This window comes from Cibotium barometz, chromosome 34 (assembly GCF_041138505.1).
Source record: "Cibotium barometz isolate CiBa-2024 chromosome 34, ASM4113850v1, whole genome shotgun sequence".
Lineage (NCBI taxonomy): Eukaryota > Viridiplantae > Streptophyta > Polypodiopsida > Cyatheales > Cibotiaceae > Cibotium > Cibotium barometz.
In genome coordinates, this window is record NC_141079.1 from 10732903 (window position 1) to 10755182 (window position 22280).

Sequence of the window (22280 nt, forward strand, 5' to 3'; positions counted from 1 at the left end):
TCTTGTACTTGGATAGATCTTAAACTAGAACACTTGAAAATTTAGACAAAACTTTACTTGAATTGGTATAAACTTCGTAATTGTGATTGGTATACAACTTAAGCTTGGTTTCTAGTCACTTGAGAGCTATTTCTTTACTTTTCTCATCATCACTAAATTGATGGTGAAGCAATTGATAACTTGAATCAAAGACTGGAGAAACTTGCTTGGTTCTTGAATCTTCAAATTGGTCTTAATCTTCTATGAAATGTCTAGCAATCATTTTTACTTGAATTTGGGCAACTAGATCTTGAAGACAACTTTTGCTAATCTTGTCTCGATCTTTCTAGTTAGGTCACGGTATCAAAAATTCTTTTCAGGAGCTAAAGTTTTCTAACTAGGTCTAGAAGAAAAGAATATTCAGAAAACAGATACAAAAGCAAACAAGAAATTGTATACAATAAATAATTTTTTTACACATACCTCCACCTTTGGTTAATGTGTTGAGTGTGTTAACCTCTTCGGTGTCAAGCATGTCCTTTGCTGCAATTTGGTTCTTCTTTTTAGTTGGGCAAGATTTAGCATAATGTCCCAACATCTTACACCTGAAACACTTGACAATAGACAGTTTGGATACGATGTCATTGGTCGGGCTATGCATGTCAGATGCTTCCACAGTTTTAACTTTCTTCTTAATATATTTGTTCATTCTAGACAGATGTCATTCAATCTTTCTTTGAAAGTTGTCCCGATGCTCTCATTCTTGATTCAAAAGAATATGGAGAGAATCAAGCTGTTCCTGAATAGTACGACGGTGCTGCGGATATTTACCCATTTCTTGACAATTAAAAGGAATAAGAAAAATTTAAAACAAGAGAAAAGATAGGGTTTCTTATCTCATATGGAATGTCGAGCTAGATGTGAGTCCTGCCAAGTTAGCTCAATACACAAATGCATAATTTTTCAAGAAATAATCCATGTACTCTTTAAAATTAGAAAACTAGCCGTAGGTTAAAGCAACATTTTAATGATATCTTCACTAACAAGCTGTTTATATTATTTGGACTTCATGAGGATTTAGAAAACAACATTATTCACAAGAATTTGACAACTCTCAAAATTTCTCTTGAGGTAAGTTCTAAAAATCTATAGAAGAAATCCAAACTAACTATATGTACATGAGATTCTTTTCCATAAAATATGATGGAAATAGTTAAAAAATATTTTCTTTGTAAAACATTTTATTGATCTCATTTGTAAAGCTTTAAGTAAGCTTATTTGAAAGCTTTTAAAGCTTATTTGAAAGCTTTTAAAGCTTAGTCAAAAGCCTAAAAATATATATATATATTTTAAAAAATCTATGAAGCTTTTATGCTAATATATATATATATTTAAAAAAATCTATGAAGCTTTTATGCTAATTAATAAGCTTAATAAAGCTTTTAGCTAACATAAGCTTTGTAATAACAAAGCTTTTAAGCCACAATAAGCCCAATTAGTAAATCTGTGTCTGAAAATTCCTCCCCCCCAACCTGAATTCGCAGCCCCTCGGCGCCGCCGCCGAGGGGCCCGCCGGTCGGATGAAGACAGAGTGCACTGCCGCCCGCGTGTATGAAGGAGGGAGAGAGAGAGAAAAAATTCAACGCCGCCTGGGTTTTGCGCAACCGGCCAAGATTTGAGGGAGAAGAAGAAGGATTATATATATATATATATATATATATATATATATATATTACTTTAAGCTTGCGCCCAGCGCATGAACTGAGGAGGAAAAATAAATAAAAACCAAAGTAATTTTTGAAAAGAACTCTTGAAAAATCCTCATCCCTCTATTATAGAAACTGAGCAAAGGAAAGGTTTAGCGATTCTGATTATGGTTCTCCATGCTCCTCTGCTTGCTCTTTCAATCTGTACGGACATCTGTACGGATAGATTAAGAAGAGGATTAGTGAAGAGGAAGGTGGTTTTATGGTTTTGGAAAATCGACTAATGGTTTTCCACCTAGTTTTACCCTTTGGGCAATAGATTGATGGAGATTGATTATCCAATGGTTAAAAACAAGCTTTATTTCATCCATACATAAACAAAAATCCCTAAACGTGTTCTTCTGCAATTTAAATTCAAGAAAATTACCAAAATCACCTCTGTTTTTATCTCTTTCACCTCTTTTGATCGCCTTCAAGAAAATTAAATTACACCAAAGCTCTGATACCACTCTCACGGGACCCTTTAATCTTCTTGAAGAGAATAATCAAAAACTCATAAAATATATCAAATATTAAAACAACTACTTGAATTAAATTGAAAATTAAAGCATATAACAAAACATAAGACAAGAGAAAGAAAAATATCACCATCAACACAAGGTAACACAAGACTGGGTGCAATCTTCCCCCCCCCAACATGAGTGGCTTCTTCTCGCGTGGGTATTTGTGATATACTTCATCTCTTGAAAATATAAGCCCAATTAATAATTAAATTAATCCCACAAATATTAAACAGGCACAAACCATAACCAACTCATGACTACCAGGCGTAAGTACTCTAGGAATCACCCTGCTAATACAAACCTAACTGAAATAATCATAGACGGCCCCAAGCATACGTCATATACCGCACGTATTAATATTTATAGTGGTGTCACCCACGATATTAACCTAGCTGGCATGACGCAAGAGTAACCTAGGCGTCCCTAAATTACTCAAGAGGGGAAAATAATATTCTTAAAGAGGACTTAAAATATATTCTCATAACATTCCTCTTGCTTGAGTTTGCAATTGCCCTCAATTGCAGGTTTGCTGGGTTTGAAAAGAACGAAGGATCTCAGGATAAGCTCGAAAAAATTTCTCGGGCATCCATTTTGCATCTTTTTTAGGATGGTTTTTTTAATGTCAAAAGATATTTGATTAACATGGATCCTAAAACAGCCAAAATGTAGAAGATTGACTTAGCACTTGTGCAGCATGGCGTAGTACAAAGCTCTATGCAAATCAAAAATTGATGCAAATTTTACAGATCTGTACAGATGAAAGTGGTTGATGCTGAATCTGCAATGCAAGTGTAGAATGCCGAATGCCAGAATGTAGAAGATTGACTTAGTAGTTGTGCAACATGGAGCAGTACTGCTGCAGACCTGAGGTAGCATGTGACTAAAGCTGATGTAGTACGAGTACATATCTGAGGTAGCATGTGACTAAACCTGATGTAGTACGAGTGCATATCTGAGGTAGCATGTGACTAATGCTGATACATATGCTGGTGTGCTTGATCTCAGAGGCTAGGTGGTGCCTAGGCAGATCCTATGTAATGGAGTAAATGAGTCTCTGATACCATGTAAAAATGGTGAGGACAGAGAAAATGCGACACAATGACCAGCAATCAAATTGAATGAACAAGTTGAAACCAAATCAGCACTGTTTGTATTACTAAATTAGATGAGATACAATAATGATCAATTTTAACTCTAATTTGGAAGGTCTAATCCCTAACTAATGCTAAGCAGCTCAACCAACTCAGATATTACAATTGGTACAATGTGCTGTGAGTGTTAGGCTAAGCTACACACTCAACAAGTGGCTTCTTGTACACTTCTTATTTCTTGTTTACTATCAACAGAGATGTATACAAAACCAGCTTTTATAATAATGACTAGGATGAGCAGCTCATCGTCACGTTGTGCTTCATCTTTGCCGATGTAATCAGGCAGGTGTGACCAAAATTCTGAACTAATTCACAGACGATCAAGTCAGCTATGTAGAATTATCATGTGAGACGATGGTAACCTGCAATTTCTCCTTTGATGTAGGGATCGATTTCTACCAAACAGGTGGTGCATTTGCAAGGCCTAGGAAACCTTAGAATGGTGTGGATGTTGAATCTTTTAAGGTTGGACTGGGTGGAGTGTTGATTCTCACCCAAAGTTTGGACACCCCCATGGGAGTCTCTGTTTTGCCAAATCAGATAGGAGTATGCATGATTGGAACCTCTCCTACATTGATAGATTCTGTGTGGATGAGTGGACATGTAGCACTAGGGGGGGTATGGTAGGCATCACTGCGGAGCACCACTATGTTATCTAACCATGAACCATGCCTTGGTCCACCTTGAGGACCCCTAGCAATGTGATCATGGTAGTGGAGTGTCCACATCCCTGAGAGTTTATCCCTAAGAGTTTTGTTCAGAGGGTAGCCGGATTGGCATGAAGATAGAGGAGATATGGTTCACTATAGGGTCTTACCGGCTTGCACCTCTAGCCAGTTTTAGTAGAGCACCTCTAGCCAGTTTTAGTAGAGCAACCCTCTCTTGTGGAGAGCTAGGGTCCTCAACCCTGCCTTCCCCATTGTCACTACACTACAAGACCTCTACCTTAATTCCTTGTTTAGTGAGAGCATGGGGGAGAAACGAAGAGAGGGAGAGGAGAACCAGCATCATCACACCATCACTCACCCACACAATCCTCAAGCAAGCATGGATTAAAGAGAAGAAAGCATACAAGGCAAGCATTAATCACAAAAGCAAGAAAGACTCTAACTTAATTGTGAATTTGGATTGTCTTTTCTCATTAGTCAAAATGTCTTATATACAAGACTCATATTTATAATGCCCGACTGCCCAAGTAATGTTTGGGGGCCCAAAAGAAGCTAGTGAAGGCTAATTGCCTAGTCTAAGCATATACTACCAGCATTAAACAAGTTGTAAGCTCAGTTTTTTTGACTATCTTCTGGCACTAACATATCCCCTCTCTAATCACAGTTCCATCCTCTCAGAATCGACAGTGAAGCATAATGGGAGTTAGTGCTGTAGAAGCCACAATTTCAGTAGAGGTCGAAGCAGGACTTTGGGTACTAGGTGGTGCGGTGGAATGCTTTTAGGAGGTCTAGAAAGTGGTTTCGAACATGTCTTTGAAGGTGAGCAACTGCCAACCTTGCATCCATTATTTTCTTGTAGTAATCGAGTACCTAACAAAGTGGGGCCTTTGTTGATGTCAAAGGTGAGGCCCTAGGGACCTTCATCAAAACTATGCCAGTCTAAAAATTCCACCATAATGGCGGCACTAATTAGGCGGAAGAAGCAAATGGTGCGGGGTCACACGGGCCCTTTGTCATAATCTTAGATAAACTTCCACATGGTGCCAGGCCTCATTGAGAAGGATGGATGGCCGAGGTGGAGGTATACATGGGAAGTTGAACTCTAGTTTTGGGTTCTTCCCTAGCTCTTTGTCTCGTAGACCCACCATTGTTTGATGGGAAAATGGATGGGGATGACTCTAAGATACTTGGGAGCATAACAGTATTCTTTCCAAAACTTGGACTGGAGAAGGTACGACGGCCACCACCAAACAAGTTGTTACCCCATGAGGTCATATGTGATGGGGGAAGCTCTAGCTTGTGGCCCTTTTGTATCCACCTCGTTCCCCTTTACAATGTGCTGTTAACCAAATTTTCCTCTAGATAGACTTTGACTGTTAAGATTTGGTGTGGGTGCTCCTTGATCCGAATGGCTTTGTTGTTAATTTTGTCTCATGCACCAGTTCAAAGGATGGTCGGGGGGAACATTTGTTCATGCTCCTCAGTTGGGGAGGTGCTTGGATTTCTCCTTCTTCTAATACTCCCAAAGATAAGGTTGTTTCTTGTGGGGTAAAAGGGTAGCATTCGTCTTGCAAAGTGGAGGATTTTGTTAGTCCATTCGGGACTTCCCCTAAGGAGGTAAGGGGTGGGGGTGGTGTGGGAGAAAAAGGGGGGGATGGTGGTGTTGGAGAGGCAAGGGGTGTAACCATGGGTGGAGTGGCAGGTGTTAAAGTGGAGGCAAAGTAGGAAGGGGAACTGAGGTTGATGGTTGGGTGTGAAGGTCTTGGGTTTTGCTACGCTTCTTGAGTTGGTGTATCGGAAGATGGGCCTGGCGGTAGGGAATGGTTCTAAGGTGTCTCGCTCGAGCCATCACCAGCTTCTGAACCTACAAGGTTCTCCTTTGCTCCTTGTTTATTACCTGATGTATCAATGTTGTCTTTCTCCTTGTTGTCCCTGTGGTAGTGTCACTATTCTCCTTATCCTCTTCCTTCACGGAGGGTGTTAGTCTCATGTTGACCTATAGAACTCATGGGCCTCCTTGTATTCATCATTTGGAGGTAGGCCGCATGGACAAGTGTTGTTAGCTGAATTGAAGTTGTTTCCATATTCTATGGTATAACAAACAAGATTCCAATGGGTCTATAAATTACACTTCCCTTTGATGTTAAATGCCTATAGGTGTCATCTACCATGTGGTGCCATCCGTTAGTGTACATCCAATGGATAGCATTGGTGGGATGAGGGCTGTTGATGCAAGGTAGGGGCAGAGGTAGTCAAGGATAAATAGCTCAATGAATTCACCCTCCTCTAGGCAATCGAAAAATGTTGCAAGACATGGAATCATGATTGGAGGTGAAGTGTTGCAAATGGGTGGGGAGAAAAGAGGGAGAGAGGTATGAAAAGCTAAACCTCTACCTCAATGCCTTGGTGAGTGAATGAGAGCATGGGGGAGAAGGAAGAGGAGAGAGAGGGAGAGGAGAACTAGCATCATCACACCATCACTCACCCACACAATCCTCAAGTAAGAATGCATCAAAGAGAAGAAAACATATCACAAGAGTAAGAAAGGCTTAAATTCAATTTTGATAATGTCATTATGTATTTTCTCATTAGTCAAAATGTCTTATATACAAGACTCATATTTACAATGCTCGGTTGTTGCCCAAGTAATGTTCGAGGGCCCAAAAGCTAGTATAGGCTAATTTTCTAGTCTAAGTATATACTACTAGCATTACATAAGTCATAAGCATGGTTTTGAATATCTTCCAACATTGTAAAAATTGTAAGCTTGGGGATTTCCCATAATCATTTACATGAAGCACTTTGCGTGTTACAAAAGCTACTTGGGGATTTCCCATAGTCATTTACATGAAGCACTTTGCCCAAGTAATGTTCGAGGGCCCAAAATCTAGTATAGGCTAATTTTCTAGTCTAAGTATATACTACCGGCATTACATAAGTCATAAGCATGGTTTTGAATATCTTCCAGCATTGCAAAAATTGTAAGCTTGGGGATTTATCATAATCATTTACATGAAGCACTTTGTGTGTTACAAAAGCTAGTCTAGGCTAATTTTCTATTATAAATATATACTACCGATATTAAATGAATCATAAGCATGGTTTTGACTATCTTCCAGAATTATGAAGTCGTAAGCTTGGAGATTTCCCATAATCATTTACATGAAGCACTTTGCGTGGTACAAAAAGTATGGCTCAAAAAGTATGGCTCAAAAGGTGTTGCTGCACGTTCAGAGTAATGTTAGCCGATACTATGGTAATGTTAGCCAATACTATGGTAATGTGAAAGAGACACGAGCATGTGATCAATGCCCAACACCACTACTATTCAAGATTTCACTTTAAATGATTTTGGGGTCCATCTACTTCTTCACCAACAAGTGTCTTTTAAAGATGCTCATGATAGTCATGGGGCTCATAGCCCACAGTTGGGAGAAGGAATCTCCACCTTTCCCTAGATAATATTGTTTCCCATCCCACTAAGGACAAAGAGGAGCTTAGAGGTGGGATAATGGCTTCCATAGGAAAATAAGTGCTTGAGAAAACGGAGGGGATGTGTTGTGATCAATCTCCATGGGTGAGTGTGGATTCCAAGGGCAAGGAGGTGCTCAAGAAAAGGGAGGGGATGTGTTGTACATCAATCTCCATGGACGGAGTGTGGATCAACTCCTTCATTACTTTATTAAAAGCTTGTTCCACTATGCTTGGAACTCCACCCACTACCACTCAGTGGTGGTGGGTCTCTCAAAGCTCCTTTGACATCTGTAACTATTGCCACACTATGGGAGTCTCTTGTTGAGCCTTAAGAGGGACTACCTCCATTATGTTGATTGAAGCGAGCGGTGGCAAGAATGGGTTTGGGGAAATCTTAGGCGTAGTGATCTCTACTTTTTGAACCTATCAAAGATGGAGGTGGTGATGGCTGGCGGAGGACTCGACGAAGATGGAGGTCAGGGAGAGGTGATGAGAGAGACAACAGAGTGGGGAGGACCCAACTAGCCATCTACATTGACCTTCATGTTGGGAAGCCTAGATGATGAGCTAAGATGTTATAGGAGTTTGATTTCAAACTCTTGTAACATCTAAGCTCTTCTAAACTAAGGTATTAAAAAAATTGAGATGAGCTGAGAGGTCATTTTTTGGCACCCATCATGGGTGTATCTCAAGTGTGGAGTCAATGTATAGTCATATTTTTGGATTTTCCACCTACATGGCACCATATCTTTTCCACTTTCCATGGTTTTTTACTTCATTACTAGTGTAGTGAAGAAAAGATGCCACATTAAGAAGAAATGATGGTATGTGTGTAAGGATCATAGGGGTTGTATTGGTGATGTATTTTTTCTTATGGGTTGAAAATCATGACCCCAACATTTTTTAGTGAAGGAGCTTATCATGGCTTTACTCTCTCACAAACTACTAATTCCAAGGCCATGGAACATTTGGATGGTTGATCACATAAAAGGACATTTGATCTTAAATGGAACGGGCTTAATTCATAAAGGAAATGGTTTTAATAAATCTTTAAACACATAGCTACTCAATGCTAAATCAATACTCAAAGATTAGGGTTAAGGAGACACACACTCTGTATTTGGTACATGAGGAAATCTTTTCAATTGGCTTTAAAAGCTACAATCCACCTTTAGGCATGGTTGAAGTAGCCTTAATCCTATATGACCACTCTATGGACTAAGTTAAGACCACTAGAGGGATTAAGTTAAATTAAGACCACTAGAGGGATTAAGTTAAGACCACTCTAGAGGGATGATATATGTGATCAAGGATACTAGTAGGCATATGCATGGTTGAAGTAGCCTTAATCCTATATGAACACTCTATGGACTAAGTTAAGACCACTAGAAGGATGATATATGTGATCAAGGATACTATTAGGCATATGCATGGTTGAAGTAGCCTTAATCCTATATGAACACTCTATGGACTAAGTTAAGACCACTAGAAGGATGATCTATGTGATCAAGGATACTATTGGGGTGAAGTAAGGTTCTTTACGTTATCAAATACTTGAAGCTATCTCTTCATTGAGAGGTATGAGGAGTTTGATTTCTGCACTTGCATGCCTTTATCTTGATATCCATTCTACTTGTTTGATGTGGACACAATACCTCTTTAAATTATGGATGTGATGCCTTTCGTCTTTGAAAATATTTAGAAGTCAATATTCATAAAATTAAGATCATTATTGCCCATACCTATAGAGAGGCTATGAATGTACATTCTCGATCATAATAAGTAGGAGGTTATGGAAGTGGTAGACTTTTACTCCTAATTGGGGGGTTTTCTTGGTTGTAAACTACCATGAGGCATCATGGTGTTGAGACTAGGCTTAACAAGGGCTAAAGCTTGATTGGAGCCATAGTGTTTTTGAGCTAGTTTAACAACATAAAGGAAAAGAGTTTTCTCTTTGATTCCTTGGGGCTGTAATTAAAAGGAAGGATTTGGATTAAAAAATCAGGAGGTTATTCCCTATGATATTTTCTAGGCTCCTTAGGAAGAATGTAGTGAGATCATTATCACATAGTTTGAATCCTTTCTCCTTCAAGTTGATATAGTCTTCTCCACAAATCGTGCATCATATATTCATATTCCATGCATCAAGCAAGTGTAGTTAGAATGCTCCATATATTACATATTCATATTCCATGCACCAAGCAAGTGTAGTTAGAATGGTGCATATTTCATGCATCATTCAAGCACGGATGAGAATGGTAAAAGAAGATCATGAAATGGCCCTTATCTCTCAATTTCAAGATGGACAAATAAACCCATTCCTAATGTATCCTCAATTTCTACCTTTCCATATTACTAAACATGAAATTAAACACATGAGTGTATAAAGCCCCACTCATACTCTCATATGTCTAACTGACAACACATGCCAAGTACCACCTTTAAACACAAGAGTGTATAAGGCCTACTCTCACTCTCATAGGTACAACTAACAACACGTGCCAAAGTTATTAGATTGAAGCAATAGAGACATAAGAGCACTTTTTTAATCTTTGATTTATTAACAAATTAGGGAGGTAAGGTATAGGAGTACCACCTTTTCAATTATCGTTTCTACTTTTCAAAGTTTTGTACCTTGCGTGTTTAAATGTAATTTGAACACACAAGGTATAGGAGTACCACCTTTCAATTACCATTTCTTTCTTGGCTTTCTTCAGAAGACGTATCAATTAAATGGAGAGCGCCCCACCCACCACACCCACGTGCTGATTGCAAAGCTGGCTTTAGAGCCATGCAGCTGGGAGAGCCTTTGGACCTTTTTGGCTCTCTTCAGAAGACGTATCAATTAAATAAGCCGCAATATATATATTTCTAAAAACAAGTATAAAAGTATTTCATATACACATGTGTGTGTGTGTGTGTGTGTGTGTGTGTGTATAAGATTTAAATAAAAAAGATTTGGATTGTTCGGAGAGCCCCCCGCGATGGATACCACGCGAATAGGACTATAGCCGTGCAGCTCCGGGGAGAGCCCCCCTCCGCGATGGATACCCACCACACCCACGAGCTCTGGGCATGACCTTCTTGGCTCTCTTCAGAAGACGTATCAATTAAATGGAGAGCGCCCCACCCACCACACCCACGTGCTGATTGCAAAGCTGGCTTTAGAGCCATGCAGCTGGGAGAGCCTCTGGACCTTTTTGGCTCTCTTCAGAAGACGTATCAATTAAATAAGCCGCAATATATATATTTCTAAAAACAAGTATAAAAGTATTTCATATACACATGTGTGTGTGTGTGTGTGTGTGTGTATAAGATTTAAATAAAAAAGATTTCGATTGTTCGGAGAGCCCCCCGCGATGGATACCACGCGAATAGGACTATAGCCGTGCAGCTCCGGGGAGAGCCCCCCTCCGCGATGGATACCCACCACACCCACGAGCTCTGGGCATGACCTTTTTGGCTCTCTTCAGAAGACGTATCAATTAAATGGAGAGCGCCCCACCCACCACACCCACGTGCTGATTGCAAAGCTGGCTTTAGAGCCATGCAGCTGGGAGAGCCTCTGGACCTTTTTGGCTCTCTTCAGAAGACGTATCAATTAAATAAGCCGCAATATATATATTTCTAAAAACAAGTATAAAAGTATTTCATATACACATGTGTGTGTGTGTGTGTGTATAAGATTTAAATAAAAAAGATTTGGATTGTTCGGAGAGCCCCCCGCGATGGATACCACGCGAATAGGACTATAGCCGTGCAGCTCCGGGGAGAGCCCCCCTCCGCGATGGATACCCACCACACCCACGAGCTCTGGGCATGACCTTTTTGGCTCTCTTCAGAAGACGTATCAATTAAAGGGAGAGCGCCCCACCCACCACACCCACGTGCTGATTGCAAAGCTGGCTTTAGAGCCATGCAGCTGGGAGAGCCTCTGGACCTTTTTGGCTCTCTTTAGAAGACGTATCAATTAAATAAGCCGCAATATATATATCTCTAAAAACAAGTATAAAAGTATTTCTTTGCATTAATTAATTGCTCTTCTCAATTTTAAATTTTGACGTACTCATACCCCCCCCCCAAAAAAAGGAACAGCGGATTGATGTGGCCTTGGGCCGGATAAGGAATGGTGAGGACATGAAAATCTATACAAGATTAACCACATCCCCACCTCTTTCCACGTGGGCAAAGGAGGTGCGCAACCCCTATGCTATCGATACAGAGCAGCTGAGGCAAAACCTAATCTCACCAAAATCCTAGCCTATTCAAACCCTAGGTTGTCCAAGCCCTAATCTGTTGATCCTTGGAGGTCGATGAGAAGAGCTGCGGACAGCGACGATGATAATGTAGAGAAAAAGACGACAAGGAGGGCCAGTAAAACTAAAACTAGGAATTGAAGGGCATTTTGGTTCCCCAAAGAAAAACATAGAATAGCATTGGAAATGTCATGACGCCTTTGACCGGTTGAACACCGGTTGAAAAGATATTATTTTATTTTATATAGTTAATAAAAAGGCCCTAACATTGGCACCTTTGACCGCTGGGTCGTCATCTATCTATACAGGATTAAGGAGAACCCCACCTCAGACTTATTTTCATCCATCTTTTTAAATTAGTTCCCTAAGAGTTCTAAAAGTGTATTTTGTAAAATGATTTTGGACTTTTTAAATAAAAAATGATTTGTTTTGTTATATATATATATATATATATATATATATATATATATATATATATATATAGAGAGAGAGAGAGAGAGAGAGAGAGAGAGAGAAAGTGTAGAATAATTCGGGTTTTTTAATTAAAAAATGATTGAGAAAAAGTGGTTGCATTTTGGCTAGCCTTCAAATTTTTAAAAATTTTGGTTATTCTATGTATGCCAGGCACCTCAGTCTGCTAGCTTTGAGCTCCACGTGGTCGTGCCTTCGCCTCCTCGAGCTCCTCGACCGCCTTTGCCTCCTCCAAGTGCAAACCAGAACTGGTACTGCGCTGTTACCTTGAACTCGATGCAATTGTATACATGAGTGTTGTAATGAATTGTTTTATAATTAATGATTCAACCTAATATAAACATCAATTCAAAACCTTCCTAAAAAGTCGAAGATTGATGACTTTTGATTAATGTTTGATAAAGATTTGGATTGTTTTGTTTTAAATAAAAGATTTATTTATATAGAATATATATATATATAGAGGACTACCTAAAGATTTCAAACAAAATGTATTATATATATTTATCTATACCTTGAACTCGATGCATTCATGGATGGGAGAGGAGGCTATTCACATGAACGGCTTGATGTCAACGGTGTGGCCAACGGCAGCCCCTTCGCCATGGCAGAAGGAAACGATCGATCACTGTCTTGGTTTTTGTTGTGATACCTGAGAAGCCCATGGGACCAAATCCCTTCTGCATTGCATTGCCCCTCATACCTCTTATGCTCGAATTATTGACATGCACGCCTTCAAGAACAGATTTCTTTATGAAAGTTGGCACAGTATGTGTCCTCTACATGGGGAACACCCACGTGCTGATTGCAAAGCTGGCTTTAGAGCCATGCAGCTGAGAGAGCCTCTGGACCTTTTTGGCTCTCTTTAGAAGACGTATCAATTAAATAAGCTGCAAGTATAAAAGTATTTCTTTGCATTAATTAATTGCTCTTCTCAATTTTAAATTTTGACGTACTCATACCCCCCCCCAAAAAAAGGAACAGCGGATTGATGTGGCCTTGGGCCGGATAAGGAATGGTGAGGACATGAAAATCTATACAAGATTAACCACATTCCCACCTCTTTCCACGTGGGCAAAGGAGGTGCGCAACCCCTATGCTATCGATAGAGAGCAGCTGAGGCAAAACCTAATCTCACCAAAATCCTAGCCTATTCAAACCCTAGGTTGTCCAAGCCCTAATCTGTTGATCCTTGGAGGTCGATGAGAAGAGCTGCGGACAGCGACGATGATAATGTAGAGAAAAAGACGACAAGGAGGGCCAGTAAAACTAAAACTAGGAATTGAAGGGCATTTTGGTTCCCCAAAGAAAAACATAGAATAGCATTGGAAATGTCATGACGCCTTTGACCGGTTGAACACCGGTTGAAAAGATATTATTTTATTTTATATAGTTAATAAAAAGGCCCTAACATTGGCACCTTTGACCGCTGGGTCGTCATCTATCTATGAAAGTTGACATAGTATGTCTCCTCTACATGGGGAACATACATGTTGTTCAAACAATATGTGTCCTCTACATGGGGAACATGCATGTTGTTGAGACAAAGAGAGTGGTTCTCACGATAAGTGTAAGGGAGTTCACTAAAGGAGTAGTTTAAAACTCTTTGATCTATGAAGCTTGATGTTTTAAATATACCCATTTTGTTAACTTCAAGGTAATAAACTACGGTTAAGCTTAGAACTTTCTTCATTCTTTGTATTTAAAAAATCGAGGATGTATGTAAAACTTTATGTAAGTCGATGAAATTGTAAGCGCCTTTTGTTTAACTCACATGATATTTTACATATTCCTAGGTGAATCCCTTGGGCCCGCACTCTCAGCCATCTTTTTCAATGAGTTTCCCAAAAGCTAAAATTAGGTGAACCGCCTTCAGACATATATAGATATATATACAAATACATATACATATATATATGTATGTATATGCATATACATATATATATACATATACAAATACATATACAACCATATATGTATGTATATGCATATGCTCGGGGGGGTCACTCACAAAAAAATGTGAATATCACGTGTGTTCAACAGAAGCATAATTTTAATTTATGAAACTTACAAAAATATATTTACATAAGGGTATGATTTAAAATTTTTTCAAAAAAATTTACAGATTCATAAAGAAAAGGGGATATTATATAGATTAAAAAATTCACAAATAAGGGATTTAAAATATAGGCCTTGAACGCACGCGATAGAGATATTTTACATATAGTGACCCCCCCCGAGTGCATATGCATATACATATACATATACATATACATATACATATACATCATGTGGATACCTTTTTGCCATTCATTCACTTGAGCGTAGTTGGGTCTTAATCTATTCTACGTACGTGTGATTTAGTTTGTGATTCACCGTTTCGATTATTTTCATAATCCGTAATTTCTTCTAGATTAAAAAAAATTTGAAAAATATTTCATTAATATATTTCTTAATGATGTACAGTATGGATAACGAGGGGGAAATTGTGAGGTGTTCCATGGACGTTCAGGATAGAAGCCATTGTGCAGAGTATTCAAGACCTCAACAATCTGAGGTAAGAGAAGATAATGAGAAGACTCAACGAATAATGCATGCTTTTAAGCAATGCCGGAGGAAACTAAAAACCTCTACTAAGTGGGTGCGACGTAACCATGGTAAGAAGACTCGAAATGGAAAGAAGACAATAAATGTAACATCAGAGAATATACTCCATTTGGTCAACGACACAAACTCCCATGTGTTAAATGTGGAGAGCTTGATTGCTGGTCTTGGTCAGTGCATAAGAAATCATGGAAGTGGGGAGAGCAGTTCAACTCGAGAATCAGTTTCTGCCATTATAAGTGGCAATCACGAGATCAAGGATATTGTCGAAGCTACCTACCTCCGCGTAATGGATACATGTGGTGCTTTCGGAGCACACCTTTGTGATATTGGTTGTCGAAAGACAATTGATGCTATAAAAGAGCAACAAGACAAGTTAAGTGCCCATGTTGATAGGCTTGGAATGGAAGTATCAAGCCTTAAAGTAACATTGAATAGGTTTGGGGCTTTACTTACCCAAATGAGTCGTAGATTACAAACACGTGGAATGTAATTACTCAATTGGTTCACCAATTAGGAGTTGATCTTATGATCCTTTTGTAATGCTTATGACACTATTATCTTTTTGAAAGTTTGGGCTCTAAGTACTCTAATGATAATGATTACCAAAATGAGTTATAGATTGCAAACATGTGGAATGTAATTATTCATTTGGTTCACCGATTGGAAGTTGATGTTATGATCCTTTTGTAATGCTTATGACAGTATTTTCTTTTTGTAACTTTGGGCTCTAAGTACTCGAATGATAAGTATGGTTCTTTTTGTCTCTCAGATATCATTGTTGTGAGAGAGAGAGAGAGAGAGAGAGAGAGAGAGAGAGAGAGAGATTGATTTATATATGTGGATATAATCTCTTAGTATTTATATGGAGATTATAGAGAATGTCTCTTTTAATGGTTTTTTAATAGAAAATTCTCTTTTTATGGCTTTTTGTCTCTTATATGTACATGGGGGGAAGAGAGAGAGAGATTTCTAAGCTTGGTTTGGTCATTGGAAGACATTGGATGTTGATTTTATAATGTTTTTGTAATATTTGTGACATTGTTATTGTCTTTTTATAAGTATATATGTAATGTTTTAGGATTATAGATTTTGTCTGTTATTTTTATATATGTAAGTTTTAAGGAAAAATGTGAAATGAAGTTAAGGGGATGGAAAGAGCTCTCATCTATTCTACTTTGTGGATCAATGTAGGTACATTAGCTTTTCATAGGGCTGCCATATTGTTGATTTGTCATATAGTTTGGGTCTTCCTTAGTCTTTTGAGGTAAGCTACCAAAACTTTGCTTTATTTTTGTTTTTCTTCTTAATTGTATGTTTATTTTTAGAATTTATGATTTTTAAATACGAATAGTTCGATATAGTTTGATAAGAGCATAAGGATTTTAATGCTCATGAGAAAAGATGAAACTTGGCAAAGATCAAATAAGTTTATGACATTTACTTACCTGCATATAAGCACAATCTAGCTTGAGTCAAAGGGATGGATATATATATAGATATATATATATATGTATATATATATATATACATGTACATATATATATACATGTATATATATATATATATATTCATGTATATACATGTATATATTCATGTATATACATATATATATATACATGTATATATAGATGTATATATACATGTATATACACATGAATATATAGATGTATATATATATATATATATGTGTATGTGTGTGTGTGTGTATATATATATATATACATGTAAATATATATGTATAGATATATACATACATGTATATATATATATATATATATATACATATATATATATATACATATATATATATACATATATATATACATATATATACATGTATATACACATGCATATATAGATGTATATATTCTACTTTGTGGATCAATGTAGGTACATTAGCTTTTCATAGGGCTGCCATATTGTTGATTTGTCATATAGTTTGGGTCTTCCTTAGTGTAATGTTTTAGGATAATAGATTTTGTCTGTTATTTTTATATATGTAAGTTTTAAGGAAAAATGTGAAATGAAGTTAAGGGGATGGAAAGAGCTCTCATCTATTCTACTTTGTGGATCAATGTAGGTACATTAGCTTTTCATAGGGCTGCCATATTGTTGATTTGTCATATAGTTTGGGTCTTCCTTAGTCTTTTGAGGTAAGCTACCAAAACTTTGCTTTATTTTTGTTTTTCTTCTTAATTGTATGTTTATTTTTAGAATTTATGATTTTTAAATACGAATAGTTTGATATAGTTTGATAAGAGCATAAGGATTTTAATGCTCATGAGAAAAGATGAAACTTGGCAAAGATCAAATAAGTTTATGACATTTACTTACCTACATATAAGCACAATCTAGCTTGAGTCAAAGGGATGGATATATATATATATATATATATATATATATGTATATATATATATATACATGTACATATATATATATATATATATATATATATATATATATATATATATATATATATATATATATTCATGTATATACATGTATATATTCATGTATATACATATATATATATATACATATATATACATGTACATATATATATATATATATATATATATATATTCATGTATATACATGTATATATTCATGTATATACATATATATATATATACATATATATATATATACATATATATATATATATACATCCCAAGAGAGAGAGAGAGAGAGAGAGAGAGAGAGAGAGAGAGAGCTTTATAATCTTTTAGTATGTATGTGAAGATTGGAGAAAATCTCATGAGGGATTTGTATATTATGTGTATACACAAATATCATAGAAAAAATATTGTTATTTTTATTCAATGTTTACTATTTTATAATAAAGAAAATGACTTTACTATTTTATGATGGAATTAGGTTTATAGCAAGAATGGTAGAGACACGTAGTTTGAGGTGTCCTCTTCAGACCATTTCCTTGAATGCTCCAAGGAAAAGAAGAAGAAATGAAAAAATAAAATGTGCACATGAGTCAAGGGATAGTGAACCTCATTGTTGTGATGCAAGGATGCATAATGTTACCTGTAATACCGGTGATGTATTGATGCAAGAGACTCATAGGATTCTTGCAGAAAACGATACCTTTTGTGCACAAAGACAAGTAGCAAAAGAAACTTTGATGTGTTTACCTCAATCTAGCACTAAGAGGTCTCAAATTGCCTTGGGTGGAGATAAAAGGATATCTAACAAGAGTGCTAGAAGTGTTCGCCGTGAAATTTCTAGGAATAGGACTCTTTTGAAAGAAATAACAAGGGAAATGGCAAGTGGAGTTTATTCAGGGATATCACTGGTTCAAAGTTTGAGACTTACAAGAAGGTACCGTCGCTTCATCGCTAGAAATAGGACCTCTTATAATGCAGCTAGAAGAGTAAATGAGGGTAATGCAATTACAATGTCTTCCTTTTTTTCCCATGAAGAGAGAGAAGTACCATTTGCTAATACAATAAGAAGGGACAGTATCGAAGAAATTAGCTCTTATGTATTTGAAAAAAGAAAGGGAGGGATTTTGTCTATCCTCCATGAACTCCCGCCCGTACAAGGTACACATGCAGCTACTTGGCCTTTGGTATATTCGTGCACTTTAAGTCACTCATTAGGAGGGATGACACATGAGTGTCGGTTTTGTGGAGCACAGTTATGGGCAAGTGAAAAGAAGATGAGTTGTGGACAGGTTCTTGGCAAATATTGTTGTAAACATGGGCGTGTGTCTGTTCCTTCACTTGCTGAACCACCTGAGCCATTAAGGTCTCTTTTGATTGGTAGTGACACTACAAGTAAAAAATTTCGAGAAAACATCAGGGCTTATAATAGTGTGTTGGCTTTTTCATCATTGGGTGCACAAATAGATGACTCTCTCTTTCACAATAGTAGTGTCTATACTTTCAAGGTGCATGGGACTGTTTATCATCGGATTGGGTCCTTGGTCCCCAATAATATGTACAATCCTAAGCCACAGTTTGCACAGTTGTATGTGTTTGATACTGAGCACGAATTACAAAATCGACTAGGTGTCATGAATGGATTGGAATCCACAACCCTAGAAGCACTTCAATCGATGATGCACACTTCTAATCCATTTGCACAAGCTTTTAAGTATGTGGGAAGAATGTTGAGTGACAATCCAAGTTTGGATTTGAAAATGACTATATGTGAGACGAAATCCACATCTAGGCAGTACTCAATGCCAACAGCTTCCGAGATTGCTGGTATCATGATTGGTCAAGGTGATGATCATAATGTTGGTCGTCGTGATATTTTATTGCATACTCGAGAAGGCACATGCAAACACATCTCTAATTTGCATAGGTGCTATATGCCTCTTTTGTACGTCATGTTATTTCCAAGAGGGGAGGATGGATGGCACTTGAGAATCCCTTATGCTGATGCACAAGTGAGTGCATTGAGAAATGGTCATTGTGTGACTCAACGACAATACTATGCTTATCGATTGCAAATTCGCCCAGATACAAATGCATGCTTGCTACGTGGTGGAAGGTTGTTGCAACAGTTTATGGTTGATGCCTATTGCAGTGTTGAAGAGTCACGATTATCTTGGCTACGCCATAATCAAAAAAGTTTGCGTTCAGAGGTTTATAGTGGTTTAGCAGACATGCTTCATGTGGAAGGAAGTGGAAGTGGTATTGCAGGAAGGACAGTGGGAAGTAGAATAGTGTTACCTTCCAGTTTTACTGGTGGGCCATGACAAATGTATCAACTTTATCAGGATGCCATGGCAATTGTTCGTTCAAAGGGCAAGCCCGATTTATTCATTACTTTCACCTGTAACCCAAAGTGGCCAGAGGTATTAGATGCTTTACTCCCGGGGCAAAGTGCATGTGACCGGCTTGATTTGACTACTAGAGTATTTCACCAAAAACATTCTGATATGATGAAAAATATCGTGAAGAAGGACCTCTTTGGTAAGGTGATTGGATATGTGAGTGTCATTGAGTTCCAAAAAAGAGGATTGCCTCATTCACACACGTTATTGATCTTGGATAGTGCCTATAAACCTAAGACTGTCCAAGACTATGATAGATTAGTATGTGCCGAATTGCCTGACAAGCAAATGTTTCCTGCTCTGCATGATGTCGTGTTGCATTGCAATATCCATGGGCCCTGTGGGCCATTCAATCCAAGTGCAATTTGTATGGATAAAGGGAAATGCACAAGGAACTATCCACGAGCTTTTGCACAAGAGACTACTGTGGATGAGAGTGGTTACCCCATGTATATGCGTCGAAATGATGGAAGAACTGTGGCATTGAAAAAGTGTAATGTTGATAATAGATGGGTTGTGCCATATAACCCTTATCTTTCAGTCACATATAATGCTCATGTAAATGTGGAAATATGCTCAACAATAGCAGCAGTGAAATATCTTTACAAGTACATATACAAGGGGCATGACAGAGCAACAATAAGATTTAGCACTGTACAAGGTGGGGATGTTAATGCTGCTTGCGTAGTCGATGAGATTCAGAGGTATTTGGATGCACGTTACGTCTCTGCATCAGAGGCATGTTGGAGACTCTTTGAGTATGATTTACACAATGAGAAGCCTGATGTGCAACGGTTGCAGGTACACTTAGATGGGGGTCATAATGTTATCTTCAGAGATGATGATAATATTGCAGATGTTTTTCAGAGGGAAAATGTAGGCAAGACTACTATGACTGAATGGTTTACCTGTAATCAACAACATCCTGAAGCAAACAATACATTGTATAGTGATTTCCCTCAACAATGGGTTTGGAACTCCAGGTTGAAGAAATGGACCAAAAGAAAGATTGGAAACACTATAGGGCGCATGTACTTTGTAGCTCCTTTGGCAGGTGAGGCATACTATGTTCGCCTACTTCTTACAATATGTAAAGGATCTAAGTCATTTGAAGATTTGCGTTCGCTCAATGGTCACATCTATCCTTCTTTCAAGGCAGCTTGCATTGCCAGAGGGATACTGGAAGATGATTCTGAATGGGTTGCATGTATGGAGGAAGCATCATCTATGCAAAATGCCTTGCAATTGAGATGTCTTTTTGGTACTATATTGCTATTTTGTGAGCCTTCCTGTCCAGGAATATTGTGGAAGAGATTTCGAGAAGAAATGATAGAAGATTTTCTATACCAGTTATCAAGAAGCAGGGGTCAGTTTATTGGTATTGAACAATTAGCTGAAACTCATGCACTACTACATTTGGAAGAAATTCTTCGTGCTCAGAGACGGACATTGGCAGATTTTGAAGGAATGCCTGAACTAAACAGAACTGATTTGGAAGTCTTGGGTGAAAATACATTGCTTTTGGAAGAGAGATCTTTTGATACTGTGGAACAATATAACCTGTCAAGTGCTATGGAGTCAACATTAACAGATAGCCAGCGTGTTGCTTTCGATGCTGTAATGCATGCGATTGCGACAGATGCAGGTGACATTTTTTTCCTGGATGGTCCGGGGGGATCGGGCAAGACCTATTTGTATAATTGCTTGCTTGCGCGAGTACGTGGACAAGGGTATGTTGCTTTGGCCACTGCATCGTCAGGTATTGCTTCTCTACTCTTGGCGAATGGACGTACTGCACATTCTAGATTCAAGATACCTCTGGAGCTAAACAATTCTTCAACTTGCAAAATCCCTGTACATGGACAACTTGCTGAGGTTTTGAGAGTTTGTAAGCTCATTATTTGGGATGAGGCTCCAATGATTCATCGTTATGCTTTTGAAGCATTGGATAGGAGCTTACAAGATGTATTATTCTCAGATAAGCCATTTGGTGGAAAGGTTGTATTAATGGGAGGAGATTTTAGACAAATCTTGCCTGTTATTATGAAGGGAAGACGTGAGGATATTGTTAATGCAGCATTGTGTCGTTCCTTTCTATGGAACTCTATCAAAGTTCTAAAGTTAGCTGGAAATATGCGTATTCAATCAAGCAATACTAATGGATGCAATGAGTTTAAACAGTGGGTCATGAATATTGGGAATGGAGTGGATTGTAGCGATGATAATACGATGGTGACACTACCAAGTAATATGGTCTTGCAAAGATCGAGTCTTAAAGACTTGGTACATTGGGTATACTCTGAATTGGCTATCACTACGACATATGCTTCATACTTTAGTGAGCGTGCTATTCTTGCTCCGATAAACAGTCAAGTGGATATTGTGAATAAGACAGCTTTGGATGCAATGCCTGGTGAGCCTAAGCAATATTTCAGTGCAGATTCAATTCTTGAAAATGATGAAAATTCATTCCTGTATTCCACAGAATTTTTGAACACAATCGACCTTCGGGGCGGATATCCACCTCACTGCTTGGTTTTAAAGTTAGAAGCTCCTGTTATTTTGCTTCGTAACTTGGATCCAAGACGTGGACTCTGTAATGGTACA